Source organism: Myotis lucifugus, unplaced genomic scaffold (genome assembly GCF_000147115.1).
Source record: "Myotis lucifugus unplaced genomic scaffold, Myoluc2.0 scaffold_67, whole genome shotgun sequence".
NCBI classification, from domain to species: Eukaryota; Metazoa; Chordata; class Mammalia; order Chiroptera; family Vespertilionidae; genus Myotis; species Myotis lucifugus.
In genome coordinates, this window is record NW_005871115.1 from 1,664,801 (window position 1) to 1,676,458 (window position 11,658).

Genomic DNA, 11,658 nt, shown 5'->3' on the forward strand with positions numbered 1-11,658 from the left:
GCACTGGGTCTCTAGTATGCATATAAGATCTTTGGTTAATCTCTTCCCGCTCCCTCTCCCCCCCTTCCCTCTGAGATTCATCAGTATGTTCCATGTTTCCATGCCTGTGGTTTCTGCTCCCACATTGAGCGTCTGCCCCCTGATGTGAGTACGTATCATAGCTACCTGATGGTCAGCCAGCTGGTCAGCTGGTCAGCTGGTTGGCTGGTCAGCTAGTTGGCTGGTCACTTAGGCATATATATATATATATATATATATATATATATATATATCTTGATTTTATCAAAATAACCTATTTTGAGTTAGTGAAATAGGAGGAAGTACAGATGAAGCAAGATCACAAACAATATCAAGAGGAAATTAATATATCATCTGTAAGAAGCATTTATCTGCTGCCACAAAGGGACTAATACCACTAATGATTGACAAATTTTCTCATGGAATATTTTCTATGTAGAAATTATTGAAATGAAACACAGAATTTGTCTTTCATTTACAATATAAAAAATCAATTGTGTAAACCAGAGAAAATTTTAGATATTTCATCAAAAGCATCCAAATAACAATTCAATCTAAGTGAAATTGCATTGCTTTCATTTCATAATTCCTGTCTTTCCTTTTCACCTTTTCTCTCTCTTTTTGTAACACTTATCATTATTGTTTATATTTATCTTCTAATATTTTACAGTCCTCCGCTCTACCAACTGAGCTATCGAAGGAAGTGCTCTTCTAATATTTTAATGTTATTATTTTTCCTCCACATTTGTCTATAAAATAAATGTACTTATAAAGGAACTTTACTGTAGTGCATTATGAATGCCCAAGGTGAGTATCAAACTTCAGAAAGTTGGACTTCTAAGTAGTAAAATTTAACTGCAACAGTAGCTCTGTAGAACAGTTTTTCCATAGTTAACTACTGGTATATGTAAAAAGATTTAACCACAACAGAAATGTTAATGGCAAACGGCACCAGATGTTACCAGTGAAGTTAGACCTCAGTCCTTGAGTTTGGCTAGGTAAGAATTCAGAGCCAATACTCAAATACAAGTAAAAGTTTACTGAGAAAGTCACAGAGGTAGAAGTGAGCTGTAGAAGAAGTGAGCCAGCTGGGCTGTGTGAACTCAGGAAACAAGTTACAAAGGCAAAAGAAGGGCCCTTAGAGCTTAGAAGAAAGAAAGCAAAGGTACAGGCCTTGAGGGAAGAAATGGGGACAAAAGGCATGGGTTTGCAGAAGAAAGAGAAAGAGAGAGGGAGAGAGAGATAGGTCCTTTGTCTTGAGGATCTTTATCTGCTTCTCTAAAGGCAGGGATTTTATGGGGTGGGGGTGTCTCAGGGGGAGGATCTCAATAGAATATTCATCAGCTTTCCAGGTGTGCCTTTTCAGGGTCATGGTCTCTACTGATTGGTCAGTACAGAGGGTAGGGGGCATTAGTCATTGTAGCTGGTCCTGACATCATTCATGGCATCACCTTTGTCTGGTTTTGCTGCTTTTCTAGACTTGGAGTAGAAACACAACTGAGGCCTAGGTGTTATCTGTAGTTAGACCAACCCTGCCTCTCTCTCTCTCTCTCTCTCTCTCTCTCTCTCTCTCTCTCGGTCAACAGACACAAGGCTTTGTTCTTAAGATTATTCATGTTGTCAGAACCTCATTATCATGAGTTCTTACTGTTTAAGAAAGTGGCTTTGCAAGGGCATGTATGGGAGCCATATGAGGCTATTCTCCAGCCCCTTGTTTCTCCTCTAAGGGGATCTACAACATGACTAGTGACATGGCAGGGGAGGAAATGGCAGGGGAACATCCGAACGGCATGACCAGCAATATTAAACCCCAGGAACAATAGTATACTAGGGGTGGAAAAGTTACCCTGGGGGCAACACCCCCCACTACAATACTTGTTCTCCCAGTTTTGCCCATTGCTAGGCACCCGGTGCTTTCCTCCCAGATGACCTTCTCTACCTGACCTATCGATCCTACTCTGCTCATGCCTGTCTAACTGCCTACTCTAATAGTAACGCCAGAGTTCTCACATGGTCCAACTGTTAATAACTCAGCATAATAAATTTAGCTGTTTTCACATGAACCACTGATGCGCAAAAATAATTTCCTGCTAATCAGTAATAATGACTATATACCCAGTGAGTCACCGTTACACTTTAAGAAGAAGACTGTGCTAATGCGTGAATAATTATTGACGTGATTAAGTGTTCAATCTTGCTCTTGGAAAAAAAAAGTGCGCATTATTTAACGATTCAGCTGTATATTGTCTGTGCGATAAAAGCAAGAAGTAATTTGGATAACTAATGCACCAGCTAACTTCCGTTAGGCAGTTCCCAAAAGTAGATGATTTTCATCTCCCTTAAACATTACAGGAACCTACATTTTACTCTGTGCCCTTAATGTTCTGCCAACTATTTTCATTTTTTTTTCCCTAGAGGCAAGGAGGAAATGATACAGAGAAAATGAAGTAGATGATAGGGTTGTATCTGTCTGTCATTTAAGAGGGCTTGGGATTCAGAGAAAAAGCTATTACTAGTTAGCGCCACAGAAAATTCCTCCACCAGGCCACTTCTCAAAGCTGTTAGAAAGGTAAGCCTTTTGGGGAAATGAGAAATGTGCAGAATTCCAGACATTTAGCAAAGACCAAGTTGGAGTGCAATGAAGAGCTAAGAACTATCATTTGTCAGGTTACAGTTGTCTCTGATCAAATTGTTTCTACTGTTTGTTTCCGTAAGATTGTCTCCCATTAAGCACAAAGAGTAATTTTGTTCTCCAGAAATGTCTTGACTTTGTACATCAGATCAGAGGCATGAGAAGAACAGAGGCATGCATCTGGGAGGATAAAATGCTCCCTCAGTTAGGAATGGGTGTGGTGAGATTGTGAATGCTACATTAACAACTAAACACACTTTCAGAAAAACTTTCTGAAAAATTAAAATTTACCCTAAAGAAATAATTTGAATACTGCAGCAAATGAGACAATCTCATAACAAGTTTTACTGCATACCACTATTTAAAATGTTCGGTTCTGTTGGGAGAAGGGGAATTAATCCACAATCAAGTTAAGGGACACGGACAGTAGACCAATGTCCTTTCCTGAGAAGGAGGCCTTTGTTTCCCACTATGTTACTAGCTTTTTTTCCCACAGACTACCCCAGAGCTAAATAGCATTAGAAAGTATTCCCCCAAATAACATTTAACCAGAACAACTTTAGTGATCCTGATGGTGATACAAGGGTCTTTCAGGAATAATGGAAATATGACTGCAACTCTGTGAAAGGCAGAATATTTTCAATGAATGCTGCATTTCGACAGAATCCGATGGAAATTTTGGGGATGTTGTTCATTATTTCAAACCATTCACTTTAATTTTAAGGGAAAATGCGAAGCTACCTCAGAGGCACTTTGAAACAACAGAGTAATATTGATGTTTGGTCTCAGGAGGTATATGTATGTATAGGTTGTTTGCGCCTCAATATTAACTTCAGGCTTTAATTATTTAACCTTTCAACTTTTTGCTTATTGAATGGAATTCTCTCACATCATACCATGACAATATTAATTTCCCTGTTGTACTACACTAATGAGAAGGTTCTGTTCACTTTGGATCGTAAATAACACTTCTATATTTTAACACCAAATAATTATTCTTCATTCTGGGGACTCCTGTCATTAATAAAATGAGTATATAGTGATCATTATGCTCTGTTTAGAAAGGTAAATCAACATATAATGCACTTTTAAATGACTTCCACCCCAAATTATTAAAATATAAAGCTGCAATGAATAAGGATAATTTAGGTTATCAAGAAAATTTATTGGCCTGAAACCATTTATATTCCATTATACGTATAAATCACTGCTATATCAACATAATAAGACTTATCAGAATTTTTATTCCAATATAGATCTTTCTAACTCTAAAGGGACTCAGTGTGCTATTTCTTCCTCTAAAATAGATTCATCCATATTTGCCTGGATTTAGATAAGGCAGAAGGGCTTCTGAATGGTGCAAACAAAATGTTCGATGAAGATAGTGTAATGCTCTGCTAACAGAGATAAAGTTTATGTTTCTCTTCAGTTGACCCAATACAGCAGAATGGGAGTTGCTCATGAGTTGTGAGAGTTTCATCAGATTTTCCCTATCTTAATTCTAACCCCTCTCCTCGGGGGTTGCATGTCCGGAGACCTGAAATAGGTACCCTGCTCTCCTGCCTAGTAAGCCTTCCCTTCAGACAGCTTATACAAACACAAATCCTTCAGCTCATCTCTGAAACGAAACTCTAGCTCCCTTACCAGCATTGCATTAACATGCTGTTTCTCCCCTTCAGTTGAATCACTAACTGGTGAGATTTGCCTTCATGGTGCTGCAGAAAAACAGAAGGTTACTTCCTGCTTCTCCTTCTCAAGGCCAGAATAACTCTGACTCCACTGCAAGCACATGGTCTCAGAGGACAGCCATGCTCAGTGCATGGTCTAGAGCAGGGAAGTGGGGAAAGTACGCTGGTGGCAAAACCATACCATTGTATTTTTTATTATCTATAAAAGGATACTGGCTTGTAATGGTAGGCTGAGATCTTAGAAAATAATACTGTTTGCCCCCGCCTACTTCCAAAAAGAGTTTGTAAAATTTAAAATTACAGAAATAATAAAATTTAAAATGTTATTTTAAACAATTCACCAGAAAACAACTGAATTGGGTAAATGAGAAGTAGACAAATAAAAATATTATGCCAGAAAACTTAAGCTCAGGGAAAGTCCTATGATGGTATGAAACTTCCTGTCGAAGAGAAAGAAAGAAAAATCATAGCTCTTATCCTCAAATTTTAGAAAGTTCATCTGATTTTTATGGAGACTAAGTTTTCCTCTACAGGAGAGCTGAAAGGAACCAGTAGTTAACTAATCCATTCTCTGAATCAACTCAGGTTTTTTTTGAGAATCCAGAAGAGAGAATCACAGAAGGGTGGGTTTCTCAAATACAGACTACTGACTAAGACAGAGACTTCTCTGGTTCTTTGTTTTAATCCATGTGACCATATTTCTTTAAGATGCTCTGTTGCCAAATATCTCTTTAGTTTCTGCTGTATTTCCTGGACTGTGTGAATATATTTCTCCATGGAAAGCAAAATTAGCACAATCAGAGATTCAAATGAATGAGAATAACTTTACTGAGTTATTATTTCAAATTTTCTCTTTTCCTATCACACTCCTTTTGTCCTTTGGTCATTCTTATAGACATTTTTTATTTTATAAGAAAAGTTTGTTTTATAACTTCATTGAAGCTTTCTTCAAAGATTTAGCAGGTAAGAAGATTAGAAACACAAGTTTAATTGAGCTTTACTATACACTGTAGATTTCTATTTTCTTTCTCTTTATGGCCTCTTACAATCCAATTCAAGTCAGCAAATATTTATTGAGCACCACACATGATGGGCTCAGGAGTGCTCGGAGTTATGGGGTTGAAAAGAAATATATGGAATAGTTTCATCCGTAGAGAACCTTTAAATTCTTATTAGACAAAGAACACATAAAGATTTCTTTTAAAAAGCAGACAACTTTTAGACATTAAATCATTAAGGATACAAGTGAAAAATACAATAAATAAGACTAAAAGAGAACAATTCATAGAAGATGTAGGACTTCGACCAGACCTGGAAATAATTGGTCATCTAGGCCAGGGAAGAAACATCAGCCAGGACATGGGAAAAAAGAATGAGTATGAGACTGGTGTTGGAGATGGAGAACTGAGTACTGGGAGAACTGGAGAGCTGACATCAGGAGATAAACATGTATAGTGATCATTAAAAGTAAAGAGAAGAATAATGATATGCCGTGGACAAGCAAGGAAGCACACATGGTCCCTAGATTAGTGAGAGGTCACAATGTACATGTTAAAGCCTGTAAGTTCTTACACTATACACTCAGACATTGTTTGGTTTCCACATCTAGAAGAGGCTGAAGAAATTGCAGAGGTAAATTTTATTTCCGAAATTGCAGAGGTAAATTTTATTTCCTCTCCACACTAACTGGCAGAGTAAGTCAGAAACCCCGGCAAACTCTGAGGGCAAGACATGTTTTACTTTTGCTTGAAACATTAGCAGCTATTAAAATAATTCTCTTCATTTCACCAGTTATACAATAGACAGGAAACGCATAAAGAAAAACACATATACCAGCTGCGGAGAAATGAAACCTTGCTTTATCAAAGTAATTGGGTTATTATATGAGACTAACTTCACTCCAAGATCCCCTGTTGTTTTCTGTGAAGAATATGTAAGTGATCAGAATTTCCCACCTCACTATATTCCTTTAAGAATATTTGTTGTCCTGGCTGGTGTGGCGTGGTTGGTTGGAGGCTTGTCCTGTGCACAGAAAAGGTCAGGGGGTTTGATTCCCAGTCAAGGTTCAGCCTGGTACCCAAGCTTGGTTTCTCTCTCTCGTCAATGTCTCTCTCCCTCTCCCTTTCTCTCCCCCTTCCTCTGTCTAAAATCAATAAACACATCCTCAGGTGAGGATAAAAAACAGAATATTTGTTTTATACTTCAATAGTTACAACACATATTTTGTAGTTTAAGCTTAATATCATAAGCTATTATTCATTCAATTATTTCACGAGTGGTCACTGTATGTCAGGTGCTCTCCTAAGTACTAGACATGCAACAATAAACGTGAAGACTGAGGTCCCAGCCATTGTGGAGCATACACTCCAGTGAAGGAAGACAGAAACGAACAAGAAGGCAAAAAGTAGGCACAATGAGTTTAGGCTGTGTTCAGTGCTATAAAGGAAATAAACAGGGTCCTGTGGCAGAGGGCGATGTGAGAAGGATAAGATCTTCTTTTGACTAGGGTAGTCACAGAAGTGGTCCCTGGGGAGGTAAGTGCCCTTAAGTTTAGCTGAAGGATGTGGGGAAGCAGTAGTTATCAGAGTCAGAGGAAGAGCATTTCGGCAAACAGAACTGGGGATACAATAGTTCTGAAGTAGCTGCAAAGAGCATGGTGTGTTCAAGGGACAAAAGGAGGAGGTTGTGTAAGTGCTGCAGGAAGAGGGAGAATGGGTGGCATGAGCTTGAAAGTTGCAAAGGAACCCCATTGTGTAGAAATTTGTAGGGTTTGGTTAAAGGAGAGAATGGGGGAAAAAAGAGTGGTTCAGGCAAGATGTTAAGGACTATAGAGGAAAAATGGAAAACAGTCCTCCCCTAAGATTAAAACAAATCTTTTAAAACCTCTTACCTTGACAAAAACTATGCACTTTAGTTGGCCAGTTTCTTAAAGTAGAGAATTTTACTTTTAATAATTTTATTTTAAGCTTTAAAAAGCCAAAGTGAACTGAAATTTTATTTTCCCTGTTTCTTGGATTTTTTCCAAGAATGTATATACAAAGGAATCGAAATAGAAAACTTCAAAACCACTAATCAACTAAATTAGACAAGTGTTTATTAATCACTTCCTGTCTACTTTAGTATTCCAGGCACCGTGGAATTATAAAAGAAGGGAGAAGGCATGGATCCCATCCCCAGGAAACTCATAACCTATGTGAGAAGATCTGCATAAATGCAAAACCTAGAGAGCAATGCTATCACAGATATCTAAATCAGAAGGCATTAGAGCAAAAGTGTGTGCCTAACTGAAAAAAAAAGTTGTGGAAAGATATAAAAATCACTCTGGGGTGAATTCATCTGAGAAGATTGTATGAAGTAGTTGAGGCAAAACCCAGCTATAGAATAAGGAGGTTGAATTTCTAAACACGGGATAATAATCACACAGCTGGGACTGGATAGGGGGTTTGTAAGGGAGAGTAGAGACTGTAGCTGAGAGTCTACATGTAGGTGAGGGGGAAGGTTAAGAATACTTAGGCAAGGAAGGATGATACAATAGAATGCCTGTGCATCCAGAGTAAGGAGATTGCATCCACTAGTTCACAGAAAACTACTAGGCTTTTAATCAGTAAATATAAAAGTAGAATATTTTTCGGGTAACACACACACAAATAGCAAACACATGTAGTGCTTCTCATGTGAAAGATATTTTAAGTAAGTCTCCTTAAAATATTTATAGTAAGAATAAGATGTACATCATCAACCTAAGGTAAAAGACAAACAGAAAAATAATAAAATAATAAAAAAAAATGGAACACACAAGGTTACCTAACTTGCCCATTATTACCATACTAGAGGCCTGTTGTAAAAAATTCTGGCACTGGGGGGGGGGGATGTCCCTCAGCCCAGCCTGCACCCTCTCCAATCTGGGACCCCTCGGGGGATGTCCGACTGCCGGTTTAGGCCCGATCCCTCTCGCAATCCAGGATCACTGGCTCCTAACCACTCACCTGCCTAATGCCCCCAACTGCCCTCCCCTGCCAGCCCAATCACTCGCAACTGCCCTCCCCTGCTGGCCTGTTAGCCCCCAAATGCCCTCCCTTCCCGGCCATCTTGTGGAGGCCATCTTGTGACCACATGGGGGTGGCCATCTTGTGTGAGGGCATGAAGGTCAATTTGCATACTACCTCTTTATTATATAGGATAATCTCTCATACAACCAGGATATCTCTGGATGTCCAGGCTTTTGACTTCATCAAATATAAGACATTGCACCTGTTCTAGAAATAACTGTAATAAAACAAAAAAGGCATCAGACATAAAGACCAGATAGAAGATTGTGATACCAATGAGCTGGGAGCCCTAAAGCTTAGTACTAATAGTGAGAATGGAGAGGAAGGCAAAAATCTAATAATTCTTGTAAAGGATGTTATTCCAAGCTTTTGGAAAATATGCATATAACAAGTGAAAGTAGGAATAACACCAAAAGAGTTCATTTAGTTAATGGGGAGAATAATAGTGTAGTTGGCACAAATGTAGAAGTTGGAGAGAAGGGTTAATTAGTGGTGAAAAATGATGGTTGTCTGGACATAGAATTTAAGGAGATGTAAGAACCTTGCTGGGAAGGTATTCATAGGTGTCTGTAAAGCAGATAGAGAATCAATTTAGAGCTTCATGCCAAGTGGATTTTAAGTCAAAATAAATTTTCTGGCATTACCTTTCTTAGCTTTAAATTTGACTGCAAAAATTGAGATCCAGAAAAAATTCTGGTCTAGCTTCAGATGAATAATTGTAGCAGCTGTGTCTACGACTAGTCATTCTCAGAGGTGATGAGGTCAAGCTCCACAGTTGGCTTGACATTTTGTTCAAACTGAGAGGCCCATCTGCTCTAACAGTTGCCATTCTTGGTCAACTATGGATAGATTTGGGAGGCAGACATGCAAGAAGTGATGGATGGCTTTACTTTAGCAAAGTGTGGAGTAGGAGTGAGTAAGGGCAAAGGTGAGAGAGTTAAAAGTTTACTGTAGACAAAAAAAGGCCAGCTTTCCCTTAATTAACTTTGGCTCTTTACTGTTTCAACTTCTTGTCTTGGGGGTTAATCCCACTAAGACCCTCCATTTCGCTTTGATTTTAATATTGATGTACCACAAGAGTGACACATAAGGTAACCGCATGCTAAATTGTTCTATTCTTTCTCCAACAACCCATGGCAAGAAAAGATGATCAGTACTGATATGTCCTACTCCCACATCACAAGGATGGTAACATTTTTTATGATGACCAATTTGCTTATGGTCTTCTTACCATTCTTTTTCTTCTCACAGGAGAAAATAAAATAGGGTATTACACAAACTTGAACACTAGCCCTGGTAACAAATCAGTTTAAACTTTTTGATCTGGCAAAATCTCCATAGAAAAGATATTACAATGTGGAGTCAGAGAAAAGTATCCTTTCCTCGCAGGCCACAGAGGCCACATTCCACAGTTCATGAAGACCAGCCATCTTCATTGAACAGCCTTCCAAGTTTCAGCTGAGCAAGTCATCAAGCTACAGATATTAATCTGAATAAAGATTCATGGTACAAACCTAAGAAGATACCATTTTATTGATGTAGCCTGAAATAATACAGATACTTTGGGGCCAATATCTAAATTGTTACCTGATTTTATTCAAGATAGGTATGAGAGAAAAAGCAAAATATTGTCCCACATCTGATACATGTGACAATTTACTTGTTGGCCCAATAATAGTAGATCACTTTTGTATAATGCAATGAAATCTATAAAAATGTAAGACTCGCAGGTTGTGTTTTAAACCCTGTAGCATTGCCTTCCTGGTTTGGCTCAGTGGACAGAGTGTTGTCCTGTGAACTGAAGGGCCCCAGGTTTGATGGGTTGCCAGCTAGATCCCCAGTAGGGGGCGTGGAGGAGGCAGCCAATCAATGATTCTCCCTCATCATTGATGTTTTATCTTTCTCTCCCTTCCTCTTTGAAATCAATAAAAATATATTTTTTTAAAGAATAAAATAAAATAAACCCTGCAGCAAAAAAAGAAAATAGTTAACTACTATCCCGAATTCTCAAATCACAATGGTTTATTTATTTTATTTTATAACTTATTCATTCTCTGTTATCCAGTAAAAGAACATTTAAAAACCTTTCAGTTTTACAAAGCTTTATTTGATTTTCTATTAGCTCCATAGATAAGCCAGCCATCAAAATAAAACATCAGGTTATTATTTTATATCTGAGAGACTACTAACTATACCGTTCTGTGAAACATATTCAACAGACAAGTGCTTTCTTTTATACTAACTCTTAATAAAATTGCCATTTCCTTTCTGAAACGGCCTTCAGGTTTCACAAAATGGTTGCAATTTTAAGTCACAAATGCTTTATTTATATCTTTATAAAATTTTACAAAGACTAGGTAGTCATCAGATGCTGTGATATTCACAAAGGCACAACATATTATTCCTTAAATATAATATTCCTTACTCTCAGGTGGCATTTTTGTCTGACAAATTCATGCACTCAGTACCTGATCTAAGCTAAATCATATGATAATAACAACATCAGAATCATCTCCACCTTAAGGAGCCTGAAAGCAATTTGGTCTTCAGGATGCCTGACAGCTCTACAGCCATCCAGTCAGCATTAAGGATGCTGAGCCATTTTATTATTGGGTCCTCTTATCTTCTAAATCCATGTGAAGTAACTCACATCCAGGTCAGCTAATTCTCCTATAAAAAAGTTACTTTCCTACATTAGAGTGTGGCTGTGTGGAGAGGGTATTAATGATAGCACATGCTGAGCAATTTATAGTTGCATTCTGTTGTTTGGCTATTAAATGATGCTAACAGATCCACTCAGATAAATTAACTTTCCCAACTGGATTGCCTCACTCAGTGAGAACAACATAAGAAAAGCTTATTATAATAAACTTTTCATCAAATATATAAAGTATTATAATATTATCATTTTGTTTGTATAGTTAAAAAAAAACATGAACAATGGTCAGATTTATTTTGGCTTTTGTTCTTTTCACAGAAATACCCATTGTCCTGCATTCTAGCATACACTGGTGTAGATCAGGATAGAAAAGTCTTATGGTTTTATCCCAGGTTATATATATACTAGAGGCCCGGTGCACAAAAATTTGTGCACTCGGGGGGGGAAGGGGGGAACCTTCAGCCCGGCCTGTGCCATCTCGAAGTCTGGGACCCCTCGGGAGATAACGACCTGCTGGCTTAGGCCTGCTCCTGGGTGGCAGAGGGCAGGCCCAATCCCTAGGTGCAGCCCCTGGTCGGGCTCAGAGCAGGGCTGATTGGGGAGTTGGGGCAC